Source organism: Hemiscyllium ocellatum, unplaced genomic scaffold (assembly GCF_020745735.1).
Source record: "Hemiscyllium ocellatum isolate sHemOce1 unplaced genomic scaffold, sHemOce1.pat.X.cur. scaffold_444_pat_ctg1, whole genome shotgun sequence".
Lineage (NCBI taxonomy): Eukaryota > Metazoa > Chordata > Chondrichthyes > Orectolobiformes > Hemiscylliidae > Hemiscyllium > Hemiscyllium ocellatum.
Window position 1 is genome coordinate 387495 of NW_026869060.1, and position 14012 is coordinate 401506.

The 14012-nt window shown below is 46.4% G+C and overlaps 2 long non-coding RNA genes across 2 annotated transcripts in view; both read right to left on the reverse strand.

Annotated features, from left to right (window-relative positions):
• Nucleotides 1-3715, reverse strand: part of LOC132813709 (uncharacterized) — a 34453-nt gene extending 30738 nt beyond the window's left edge. Inside the window, exon 1 of the long non-coding RNA XR_009644142.1 lies at nucleotides 3612-3715. This is a non-coding gene — a long non-coding RNA (uncharacterized LOC132813709). The remainder of the gene's footprint in view (nucleotides 1-3611) is intronic.
• LOC132813710 (uncharacterized) lies at nucleotides 3712-13728 on the reverse strand. The gene is made up of 3 exons (XR_009644143.1): nucleotides 13666-13728; nucleotides 9623-9751; nucleotides 3712-3800 (listed from the first exon to the last, which is right to left on the reverse strand). It is a non-coding gene; the product is annotated as an uncharacterized LOC132813710 (long non-coding RNA).
• Between the last annotated feature and the right edge of the window lie 284 nt (nucleotides 13729-14012).

Below are 14012 nucleotides of genomic sequence, written 5' to 3' on the forward strand. Positions count from 1 at the left end.
CCCTCCAGTGTGGAAACAGGCCTTTCGACCCAACCAGTCCACGCCATCCCTCCGAAGAGTAACCCACTAATACCCATCTCCCTCGACCTAATACACCTAACATTATGGGCAATTTAGCATGGCCAATTCGCCTGACCTGCACGGCTTTGGACTGTGAGAGGAAACCGGAGCATCCGGAGGCAATTCACGCAGACACAGGGAGAATGTGCAAACTCCGCACAGTCGCCCAGGGCTGGAATCGAACCTGGGACCCTGGTGCTGTGAGGAAGGAGTGCTAATCACTGAGCCATCCCGTGGCGCCCACTTGTCCTTTCGACAACGAGATCTGATCATCCTGACGTGGTCTGCACGACATCCCCACAGCAAAGTGTTTGCCTCTCAATTACTCTCTGAAATGGTCGAGCAAGCTATTCAGTTCATGGGCAGCTCGGGATAGGCAATAAAGGCTGGTCAGCCAGAGACACCCACATCCCAGACCTGATTTATATAAAAAATCCAAGAGGATGGTCCCCCTGGAACCGTGGTGGGACCAATGTCCTGGCCAATCATGTCGGTAGGTTTATGGACAGGGCTTTAAACTGACAGAGAGGAGGCAGGGACAGGGTTCAGGTGAAAGGAGCTTTCCAAATACAAAGAGAAAAGGTGAAGCATCGGAACAGCATGGGGATGTGGCTGAAGGCAACAGAAAGGAACAGGATGGGACAGAGTTTAACTAAAACTGTACATCAGTGAGTAGGTTTGTGATAAGAAATTTTGGGAAAGAGTAAATTATGGTTTTGTTTGAATGGACGAAGTCTAATCAACAAGGCAGATGGATTTGTGACACAGAGATAAAAGAGATTTAGACACCAGAGAGATGTGGTTACAGGGTGAACAAAAGGTGACATAAATATTCAATGGCTCACAACCTTGCGGAAACTCAGGCAAAGTGGGTAACGCTAACAATAATTGAGAACAAAGGCATTACAGAGAAAGCATTTGGCCACAGATCATGAAGTAGAGTCAGTCTGAATGGAAATTCTGGCTACTACTTGCCAAGGACACACGCAGCAGAGCAGTTTTAGCCACCAAAACAGCATTTCCTTGCTCATCACTGCATTAAACAGGAACTCATTGGAATTTTTTAACAAACACATTGTGATAATTTTGGAAACATCAATATTCACAAAATGTGTGACAGTCACACCGACAACAGTGATATTGGAAATGGAGTTCAGATAATTAGTTTTCACTGTTTCTTAGAATAACACATTGTGCAACTGGCTAGGGACATAACTATCTCAGAGTGACCATTGTGTGATGAAACTTAGTGAATGAGTAATGTCACCGGGAGAGATCCTCAGGGAAATTGTGATAAAGTGCAGTTTAAAGAAATATAAAGTTTTAAAGTGAGTCACAGAAAGGACCAACTACAACTAGAAACAAAAATACCAATAACATGAGTTTGAGAGAAGAACTGACCAAGGTAAATAGGCTAAACAGACTGAAATATGTGCCTGTAAATGAGCAGTGGAAAACATTTGAAAGAGCAGTGTAAAACACTCAACAAAAGGTCATTCCCTTGAAACAGACAAATCCTCAGCAAGAAATTCCCATCGGTCCCTCACTCAAGTAAAAAGGATCATATTAGATTATCAGGCTTAGAGGATCACCGAAAAGTACTTAAAATCCTGAAGTGAGAGAATGTTTTAGGAGTTAGTTTTAAAGGGATTGCAAAGGGTCTGCTCGATGGAGGTCAGATAGAAGACGGAATAATTGTCAAGGTTTTATGTCACAAAAGGAGCTGAATGTACTGGAGTTGGTGAGAGTGTTACACAGAGTGGTCAGGGCCTGAACGGTGTTACAAAGCCAGTACAGATTGCTGCAGCGGGAGGGGTTTGCAGAGGTAGGGAGGGACATAGGTATTTTTATTTATTCATTCATGGGATGTGGATGTCACTGATTGGACAAACATTCTTTGCCCCACTGCTAATTACCCAGAGTATAGCACAGAGTCAGCCATATTGCTGTGGGTCTGGTGTCCCGTGCAGGCCAGACCAGGTTAGAATGTCAGATGTTCTTCTCTAAAGGACGTAAGTGAACCAGATGAGTACTTCCTACTGGTCAACAATGCTTTTATGTAAAGCCACAACATGACATCCCAACTCCTACTCTCAATGCTCTGCCCAAAGAAGGTAACCATCCCAAAGGCCTGCTCCACCAACCTGTCTACCTGTGACACCACTTACAAAGAACAGTCTAACTGCATCCCTGGGTCTCTGACTGACAACACTACTCAGGGCCCGAACATTAGCAGAACAAGTCCCACCCTGGTTTGTTTCACCAAAATGGATCACTTCACATTTATCGAGTTAAACTCCATCTGCTATTCTTCAGCCCACCGTCCCAGCAGTACTGTTCATCCTGTTGTATCTTGGATAAATTTCTTCACTATCCATATTATCAATTTCAGTGTCACTCAAAAAAACGTACTTACCACAAAACCGATATTCCCATTCAAACCATTTATCCAAATGACAAACAACAGGGGACCCACTTCACCGCTAGTCACATGTCTCCAGTCAGAAAAACAACATGCCTCCCATTGCCCTCTGTCTCCCACCATCAAGCCCAATTTTGTATCCAGTTGACTAGCTCCTCCTGAATAGCATATCATTTTACATTGATCTGAGCTTATCACCTAGTTTACCAAACAGAACACAGAACACAGAACAGTTCAGCCCAAGACCTTTCGGCCATGATGTCATGCCCATCTTTGACCCAACTGTAAGATCAAACTAACTTACATAACCTTCATTCTACTATCATCCATGTGCCTATTCAAGAGTCTGTTAAAATATCCCGTTCTACCCACCCACCACTCTCTGTGTAAAGGACCTACATCTGAAATCTCCCCTTACCCATCCTCCAATCGCCTTACAATCATGCCCCCTGGTACCATGTATGCCATGGGATAAAGAGGTCTCTCACTGTTCACTCTCTCTTTGCCTCACACCACCTTGTTCACTTCTACCAAATCACACCACACTCTTCTTCACTCCAATGAGAAAAGCCTTAGCTCCCTCGACCTTTCTTCATAAGACATGCCCTCCAGTACAGGCAGCATACTGGTAAATCTCCTCTTTACCCTCTCTCAAGCATCCACATCTTTCCTGTAATGAAGGGATCAAAACTGAACACAATATTCTAATTGGGATCTAAACAGGGCTGTATAGAGCTGCAGCATAACCTCATGGCTATAAAACTCAATCCTCCAGCTAATGAAAGCCAATGCAACATATTCTTTCTTAACAACACTATCAGCTTGGTGGCAAATTTGAGGGATCTCTGGTCATGAAATCCAAGATCCATCTGTTGCTCCACACTATCCAGTATTCTGCCTTTATCCCTGTATTCTGCATTCAAGTCTCACCTTCCAAAATGCATCACTTCACACTTTTCCAGATTTGACTTTATCTGCCACTTCTCAGCCCAGCTCTACATCCTGTCAATGTCCCATTGCAACCTCTAGCAGACATCCACACTATTCACCACTCCACCAACCTTCGTCTCATTGGCAAACTTACTAACCCACTCTTCCACTCTCAAATCCAAGTCATTCATAAACTCACCAAGAGCAGAGGTCCTGTAACCTCTCCGTGCAGAAAACCACTGGTCACCGAGCTCCAGGCTGAATGCTTTCCATCTGGCATCACCCTCTGTCTTCTATGGGCCAGGAATTCTGTATCCAGACAGACAGGTTTCCATGTATCCCATGCTCTGTACTTTCTCAATGAGCCGTAAATGGGTTTTGTCACATTCTCAAAGGATTCAATAAAATTTGTGAGTCATGACCTGTCCCTAACAAATCCATGATGACTTTCTCTAATCAAACTATGGTTTTCCAAGGAATCATAAATCCTGTATCTCAGAGTCTTCAATAATCTGGACATCACAGACAGAAGACTGACAGGTCTGTGATTCGCAGGATTATCTCTATTCCCTTTCTTGAACAACGCATGGCTGATTCACCTAACCTGCACATCTTTGGGCTGTGGGTGGAAACCGGAGCACGCGGAGGAAACCCACGCAGACATGGAGAGAATGTGCAAACTCCACACAGACAGTCACCTGACGCTGGAATTGTGATCGCGCCCCTAGTGCTGTGAGGCAGCAGTGCTAACCACTGAGCCACCGTGCTGCCCCATGTAACTCTCTAGAGCCCTCCTTCTGATCCTTGGTTCCTCAACCTTAAGTCAGCTTCCTTCTTCCTCTTGACTAGATGTTCTACATCCCTTGGAACCTTGTCAAATGCTTTGCTGAAGTCCATGTAGACAATGCTTGACTGCTCTGCCTTCATCTATCTCTTGACTCGAAGAGTCAATCCAGTTTGTGAAACACGGTTTCCCACTCACAAAGCCATGCTGAATATTTCGAATCAGCCCTTGCCTTTCCAAATATATGGAGCTCCTTTCTTTCAGAATCTCCTCCAACAACTTACCCAGCACTGGCTCACTGGGCTGTGATTTCCTGGCTTTTCCCTGCAGCCCTTAAGTGATGGAGTAACATTAGCCACCCTCCACTCTTCCGGTAACTCATTGTGTCTGTTGATAATATAAATATCTCTGTTAGGGACAATGCAATCTCTTCCCTAGCTTCCCATGAATATTCAGGCATAGACCCAATGAGCTACTGAGGATTAATTAACCTTTAATTGTTTTAAGATTCCAGCACTTTCTCTTCTCTGGAGAGGATTCTTTCCAAGACATCGCTATTTATTTCCCCAAGTTCCCGAGATTCCATGTCTTCCTCCACAGTAAATTCTGACATCACTATTTTGTATAATATCTCAACCACCTCCAGTTATGGTGCCCTATTCTCTCCCAAGTTACTCTTTAGCCCTTATTGAAACTTGTGTAAAGGTTTCTGAAAATTCAAATAAATCGTATCTTCGGTACAGCCACTCCTACACCTGTATCTATCCTGCCATTTATGCTCACACCAATAAAAATACAATCCTACAGGCTCAAAGCAACATTCTCTTTTTATTAAAAGTGTTTCTAAGGGTCCAGTTATTGTTCACTGACATATCCTTTCAAACACATTTTAGCTCCCGACCTACTATCAGGCCAACACTGTTTGGTTTCAGACTGGCAGCAGAAAGGGTTATGGGAGTTCGTGTTTAACAATCTGAAAAAGGGAGCTTACAGGTTCAACAGGTAATAGATGTTTTGGAAATAAGGAGGGTCATGGGGACTGAAGGGACATTATGGAGATAGGGAGTGATGTGGGGACTGTATGAGATTATGGACATAGAGAGAGCAGTGGTGACTGAAGAACATCATGGAGATAGGGAGTGCTGTGGGGCCTGAAAGAGAACAAAGAGGTCGGAGGGCTGTTGGGCCTGAAGCAGGTTGCACAGATCAGGAGGATCATGGAATTGAAGGAGGTTACTCTGAATGGGAGGGTCGTTGGGTCAGGATGAGATTATGGAGTTAGGGAGGTTTGTGGGAAGGATTCAGGTTACATTGATAGGAAGAGTCATGGGGACTGAAGGAGTTTATGGAGATAGGGAGGACTGTGGGGACTGAAGGAGGTTATATAGATAGTAAGTTTATAGAGAACCACAGGAAAGAAGAGCAGATATCGACCATTTGACACAGAGTCGGTCCCACCATTCAATATGATCAGGACTGATATCTAACCCAGTCCAGTGTTCCTGCTTTGACACCTAACCCTGATATTATAGTGACTACTGGCATTCAGTGATACAGCAGGCTGTAGTAACTGGGACGGTGTGTGTGGGGGGGGGGGGTCTTACAGAGATAGGGAGGGTTGTGGAAGCTGGAACAGATGACAGATACAGGGCGGGTTTTAGGAATGGGAGGACTTTACACGGATTTGGAGGAATGCAGGGATGGAACATGGTAACAATCACAGGGAGGATTTTGAGAGCTTGATCTGAGACAGGTACAGCTGAGAACAGAAGTGAGTCAAACAGTCAGGACAGGCAGGGACAAGGTAGGATTAATAAATTAAATTGCATTTATTTCAATGCAAGGTGCCTAACAGGGAAGGCAGATGAACTCAGGGCATGGATAGGAACATGGGACTGGGATCTCATAGCTATTACAGAAACATCGCCCAGGGATGGGCAGGACTGGCAGCTTAATGTTCCAGGATACAAATGCTACAGGAGGGTTAGAAAGGGAGGCAAGAGAGGAGGGGAGTGGCATTTTTGATAAGGGATAGCATTACAGCTGTTCTGAGGTTGGATATTCCCAGAAATACATCCAGGGAAGTTATTTGGGTGGAACTGAGAAATAAGAAAGGGGTGATCGCCTTATTGGAATTGTATTATAGACCCCCCAATAGTCAGAGGGAAATTGAGAAACAAACTTGTAAAGCGATCTCAGCTATCTGTAAGAATAAGAGGGTAGTTACGGTAGGGGATTTTAACTTTCCAAACATTGACTGGGACTGCCATAGTGTTAAAGGTTTAGATGGAGAGGAAATTCTTAAGTCTGTACAAGACAAGTTTCTGATTCAGTATGTGGATGTACCTACTAGAGAAGGTGCAAAACTTGACCTACTCTTAGGAAATAAGGCAGGACAGGTGACTGAGGTGTCAGTGGGGGAGCACTTTGGGGCCAGCGACCATAATTCTGTTTGTTTTAAAATAGTGATGGAAAAGGATAGACCAGATCTAAAAGTTAATGTTCTAAATTGGAGAAAGGCCAATTTTGACGGTATTAGGCAAGAACTTTTGAAAGCTGATTGGAGGCAGATGTTCGCAGGTAAAGGGATGGCTGGAAAATGGGAAGCCTTCAGAAATGAGATAACAAGAGTCCAGAGAAAGTATATTCCTGTCAGGGTGAAAGGGAAGGCTGGTAGTTATAGGGAATTCTGGATGACTAAAGAATTGAGCGTTTGGTTCAGAAAAGGAAGGAAGCATATGTCAGGCATAGACAGGATCGATCGGGGGAATCCTTAGAAGAGTATAAAGGAAGTAGGAGTATACTTAAGAGGGAAATCAGGAGGGCAAAATGCATACATGAGATAGGTCTGACAAATAGAATTAAGGAGAATGCAAAGGGTTTTTACAAATATATTAAGGAGAAAAGGGTAACTCGGGAGAGAATAGGGACTCACAAAGATCAGCAAGGCGGCCTTTTTGTGAAGCCACAGAAAATGGGGAGATATTAAATGAATATTTTGCATTAGTATTTACTGTGGAAAAGGATATGGAAGATATAGACTGCAGAGAAATAGATGGTGACATCTTGCAAAATGTCCACATAACAGAGGAGGAAGTGCTGGATGTCTTCAAACGGTTAAAGGTGAATAAATCCCCAGGAACTGACCAGGTGTACCCGAGAACTCTGTGGGAAGCTAGAGAAGTGATTGCTGGGCCTCTTGCTGAGATATTTGTATCATCGATAGTCACAGGTGAGGTGCCGGAAGACTGGAGGTTGGCAAACGTGGTGCCACTGTTTAAGAAGGGTGGTAAAGACAAGCCAGGGAACTATAGACCAGTGAGCCTGAACTCAATGGTGGGCAAGTTGTTGGAGGGAATCCTGACGGACAAGATGCACATGTATTTGGAAAGGCAAGGACAGATTAGGAATAGTTGACATGGCTTTGTGCGTGGGAAATCATGTCTCATAAACTTGATTGAGTTTTTTGAACAAGTAACAAAGAATATTGTGGAGGGCAGAGTGATAGATGTGATCCATATGGACTTCAGTGAGGTATTCGACAAGGTTCCCTATGGGAGACTGATTAGCAAGGTTAGAACTCATGGAATACAGGAGAACTAACCATTTGGATACAGAACTGGCTCAAAGGTAAAAGACAGAGAGTGGTGGTGGAGGGTTGTTTTTCAGACCGGAGGCCTGTGACCAGAGCAGTGCCACAAGGATCAGTGCTGGGCCCTCTACTGTTTGTAATTTCCATAAATGATTTAGGTGCAAACATAAGAGGTACAGTTAGTAAGTTTACAGATGACACCAAAATTGGAGGTGTAGTGGACAGCGAAGAGGGTTACAACAGGATCTGGACCAGATGAGACAATGGGCTAACTGGCAGATGGAGTTTAATTCAGATAAATGTGATGTGCTGCGTTTTGGGAAAGCAAGTTTTCGCAGGACTTATACACGTAATGGTAAGGTCCTAGGGAGTGTTGCTGACCAAAGAGACCTTGGAGTGCAAATTCACAGCTCCTTGAAAGTAGAGTTGCAGGTAGATAGGATAGTGAAGGCGGCATTTGGTATGCTTTTCTTTATTGGTCAGAGTATTCAGTACAGGAGATGGAAGGTCATGTTGCGGCTGTACACAACATTGGTTAGGCCACTGTTGGAATATTTTATGCAATTCCGGTCTCCTTCCTATCGGAAGAATTGTTGTGAAACTTGAAAGGGTTCAGAAAAGATTTACAAGGATGTTGCCAGGGCTGGAGGATTTGAGCTACAGGGAGTGGCTGAACAGGCTTGGGCGGTTTTCCCTGGAGCTTCGGAGGCTGAGGGGTGACCTTACAGAGATTTACAAAATTATGAGGGCATGGATAGGATAGGATAAATAGACAAAGTCTTTTCCCTGGGGTCAGGGAGACAAGAACTCAAAGGCATAGGTTTAGGGTGAGAGGGGAAAGATATAAAAGAGACATAAGGGGCAGCTTTTTCACGTAGAGGGTGGTACGTGTATGGAACGAGCTGCCAGAGGATGTGGTGGAGGATGGTACAATTTCAACATTTAAGAGGCGTTTGGATGGGCATATGAATAGGAAGGGTTTGGAAGAATATGGGCCGGGTGCTGGCAGGTGAGACTAGATTGGGTTGGGATATCTGGTTGGCATGCACAGGTTGGACCGAAGGGTCTGTTTCCGTGCTCTACATCTCTATGACTGTATCACTCATGGAGGTTATAGAAATAAACTGCGTGGTCGCGTCTGGAAGAGATTAAAGGTAGAAAGGTTTGTAGTTACTAAAGGAAATTACATCAATAGGGACCAGCAGAGTTTACAGAGACTGAGTGTGTCTTAGAGACAGGAAGAGTTTATAGTCATCATTAGAAATGCAGAAACTAATTTTGAGAGAAGCAGGGTCACTCTGCTTTGTGCCCAGAGACAAGGAGGAGTCTAACAGCTGGAGGAGGTTACTAAGGTACAGAGCTTTTTTGTTGGCGTGACGGGAAGGTTACAGAGATCATGAAGGTAGCAGGAGTTCAAAAAAGTCACAAAGACAGGGAGGTTTTTCAGGTCTGGAAAGGACTACACTGACAGGGATGGCTTAAGGAACTGAAGAGTTAATTTTCTTCAGTTAAGGAGAGATGTGACAGAACCCAGGATTAAAGACAAAGGCAGAAACTTGGAGAGTTTTACTGATATGAGGAGCTTACAGGGATAAGCAGGATTGTAGGGGCTGATAGAGATAGGGAAGGTGGTATCGATGAAACAGACAGTGGAGAAAATGGCAGACATAAGGAGGGTTCTGTGGAACAGATGAATTTACAGACAAGATGGTGATAATGAAGCCTGAGATTTTTCTCATGTTCCTTGTCCAGCATTATTCCTACATCATGCCCTCAGGTTCTGAATTAAAGCCAATGAACTCCTCCCTGTGCTGTTTACTGTGAGTGATCTTACTGGCTGCAGGATTTACTGAAGGCTCCAGATCTCACTCTCCATCTCTCTCTGGCTGACCAACCGTCTTCAATGTGGTGATGGACGAGACAGGAATTGGGAATTGTGCTGAGTCAGGGACATCAGGAATACCTACAGGAGACAGAGAAATAGACAGAATGGGAAATTAGACTAATGCAATGAAGTCCCACAATGAACATAGAGAATGGCACTGAGTCCCACAGAGATATGGAAATTCCCAGTCTCCATCCATGGCCTGTGCAGTTGCTTCCCTCTGGAGTGGGGAATGCTGTTGGCTCAGGATCTGGAGTAACTGCAAGAGTGAGAGACACTGACAGAGGCAGCAATTAGACCCACACAGTGAGGGATATCACATGGACAGAGACTGAGTGATATCAGCAGTGTGCTGGAAGGTGTCAGGATCACACAATGGTATCATTAGAAGTGGTTCTGACCAGTGAGCACTCAGGGAGGACTGAGCTATTTCATTGGGATAGGCTCCTCTGGTACCAGGATTATGCAGTGTGCTATAAACGGACACAGATGAGGAGGGGGACAGGTCTCAGGTGAATGGAAATTCCCAAGACCAAAGAGAAAGGTTGAAATATTGGAACACCATGGAGATGTGGATGAAGACCAACAGAAAGAAACAGTAAGGGACTGAGTTTAATTAAAATACGACATTATCAAATAGATTTGTGACAGGAAATTATTGGTTAAAATAAAGTAAATGCCATTTCCGCCCCTTACAATTCCTCATACACCACAAGTGACAACACTTCCGTCCCTCACATCATCGCTGATGTCACACACTCAGTGACTGCCGCTCCCCCCACTGCCCGTGTTTGCCAACACTTCTGTCCCCACCAACACCACTCACCTGCATTCTGCTGACACCACTCCCAGGTCCCACCGTCACCATCCCCGCCCCAGAACCCTGAGGGGAACACCACTCCTGCCCATGACTCCATCCCCATTCCCCCTAACACCACACCCACACCAGGTACAGGCTCCGTCCCCTCCCCCAGCTCCACACCTACGCCTGGTCCCAGCTCCCACTCCTGCCGAGTTTTCACCATTCCCCCTGACCTCCCCCTCACTGAGGACGAGTGATCAGTCCTCAGCAAAGGCCTCACCTTTATCCCTCTCCGTCCAAACATTAATTAATTTAATACACACCGTGACATCGAACACTCCTTCCACTGCCTCCGCCTCAAAGCTTACTTTTACAATGAACACTCCCACCTATTTTCTGAGAACCCCTTTTCCGGCCTCCAATACACTCCATCCACCTGGACACCCCAAGCTGGCCTATTACCTGCCTTCGATCTCTTCATTTCCAACTTCCACCGACACATTAACCGCCTCAACCTATCTACCCCCTCCCCCACTCCATCCTCTCACCCTCACAACGTGCAGCCCTCCACTTCCTCTGCTCCAATCCCAACCTCACCATCAAACCAGCAGATAAAGGGGGTGCAGAGGTAGTTTGGTGCACTGACCTCTACACCGCTGAAGCCATGATGCCAACCCAAAGACACCTCCTCCTACCACCCCCTCTACCATGACCCACCTCCCATCACCAAACCGTCATCTCCCAGAGCATACAGAACGTCATCACCTCAGGAGGAGATCTCCCACCCACAGCTTCCAATCTCATTGTCCAGAATCACCCACTGCCCGGTTCTACCTCCTTCCCAAGATCCACAAGCCTGACCACCCGGCCGACCCATTGTCTCAGCATGCTCCTGCCCGACCGAACTCATGTCTGCCTACCTCGACATTGTCCTATCCCCCAGTCCATGAACTGTCCACATACGTTCGAGACACCACCCACACCCTCCACTCCTCCAAGACTTCCGTTTCCCTGACCCCCAACGCCTCATCTTCACAATGGATATCCAATCCCTCTACACCTCCATCCACCATGACCAGGACCTCTAAAGCCCTCCGTTTCTTCCTCTCCCGACGTCCACAACAGTACCCTTCCACCGACACTCTCATTCGTTTGGCTGAACTTGTCCTCACCCTTAACAATGTTTCCTTCAAATCCTCCCACTTCCTCCAGACCAAAGGGGTAGCAATGGGCACCTGCATGGGCCCCAGCTATGCCTGTCTCTTTGTTGGCTACGTAGAACAGTCCATCTTCCGGAGTTACAATGGCACCACTCCCAACGTCTTCCTCTGCAACATTGATGACTGCATTGGCACCACCTCGTGCTCCCTCGAGGAAGTTGAGCAATTCATCAACTTCACCAACACATTCCATCCTGAACTTAAATTTGCCTGGAACATCTCTGATACCTCCCTCCCCTTCCTGGACCTCTCCATCCCCTTTAATGACAACCGACTTGACACTGACATTTTTTTTACAAACCTTCCGACTCCCACAGCTACCTAGATTACATAACTTCCTACCCTACCGTCTGCAAAATTCCCAACCCCTATTCCCAATTCCTCTGCCTCCGCCGTACCTGCTCCCAGGTGGGCCAGTTCCACCACAGAACACACCAAATAGCCTCCTTCTTTAGAGATCGGATTTTCCCTTCCCACCTGGTAAAAGATGCCCTTCAACGCATCTCGTCCACATCCCGCACCTCCGCCTTCAAACCCCACCCCTCCAACCGTAACAAGGACAGAATGCCCCTGGTTCTCACCTTCCACCGTACCAACCTTCTCATAAACCAAATCATCCGCCGCCATTTCCACCACCTCCAAACTGACCCCACCACCAGTGATATATTTTCCTCCCCATCCCTCTCCACTTTCCACAAAGACCATCCCTGCGTGACTACCTGGTCAGTTCCACGCCCCCCAAAAACCCACTCTCCCTTCCTGGCACCTTCTCCTGCCACCGCAGGTATTGCAAAACCTGCACCCACACCTCTCCCCTCACCACCATCCAAGGCCCCAAAGAGCCTTCCACATCCAACGTTTTACCTGCACATCCACCAATATCATTTATTGTATCCGCTGCTCCCGATGCGGTCTCCTCTACATTGGGGAGACTGGACACCTCCTAGAAGAGCACTTTAGGGAACATCTCTGGTACACCTGTTCCAATCAACCCCACCGGCCTGTGACCCAACATTTCTACTACCCCTCCCACTCTGCGAGGACATGCAGGTCCTGGGCTTCCTCCATCGCTGCTTCCTCACCACCCGACGCCCGGAGGAAGAACGCCTCACCTTCCGCCTCGGAACACTTCAACCCCGGGCATCAATGTGGACTTCACCAGTTTCCTCATTTCCCCTTCCCCCATCTCACCCCACCTCCAGCCTTCCAGCTCAGCACCGCCCTCATGACCTGTCCTAATGGCCTATCTCCCTTCCCACCTTATCCACTCCATCCTCATCTCTGACCTCTCACCCCCATCCCCACCCCCATTCACCCATTGTACTCATTGCTACCTTCCCCCATCCTCCACTCTGACCTATCACCTTCTTCCCCACCCCATTCACCTATTGTACTCTATGCTACTTTCTCCCAATTCCCACCCTCTCTCATTTATCTCTCCACTCTGCAAGCTCCCCGCCTCTGTTCCTGAGGAAGGGCTTTCGCCCGAAACGTCGATTTTCCTGTTCCTCGGATGCTGCCTGACCTGCCGTGCTTTTCCAGCACCACTCTAATCTAGACTCTGGTTTCCAGCATCTGCAATCCTTGTTTTTACCTTATTGGAGGAGAAGATTACCGAGATAAAGCATATTGTAGACACTGAACAAAGTTACAGGGGTTGGGATGGTCATCTGGAATGCAGTACATTTCAAATATGTGGAGGGACTATTGGGAAGGGAGGAGGTTACAGCGATAGGATCTGTTACAGGAATTAAAAATTATTGAAGACACTGGACTACAAGACATGCCATAGATACAGTATTGCAGAGTAGTGAGCTTTAATATAACAGAAGTTGCATTGGGGCGGTGATTGAGTCTGGGGTGTGTGTGTACTGTGCTCGCCTCCAGCACTGTATCTATGTCATGTTGTGTTAACAGATGTTTGGACCCCTCTCACTGTTCTTTGCTCTGTGCACTGTGGGGGGCCTTACCTCACTACAGGATTTATTGAAGGCTCCAGATCTCCCTGCCCTTTGTCTCCCTCTGGCAGACCAACTGCGTTCAATGTGGTGATGGACGATCCACCCCGCAGCTGGGAAGACTATTGAGTCAGGACTTTCCTGAGTACCTACAGGAGACAGAGAAATAGACAGAATGGGAAATTAAACAGATGCAGTGAGGGTTACACATGGAGAATAGCACTAAATTCCACGGAGATCTGGAAAATGGAGCGATATTAAGTAATAGTCCCAGATTGCTGGAAGATGTCAGGATCACACAGTCATGTTGGAAGAATGGGTTTAGCTTCATGATGCCCTTGTATCAGTGCTCAGGGATG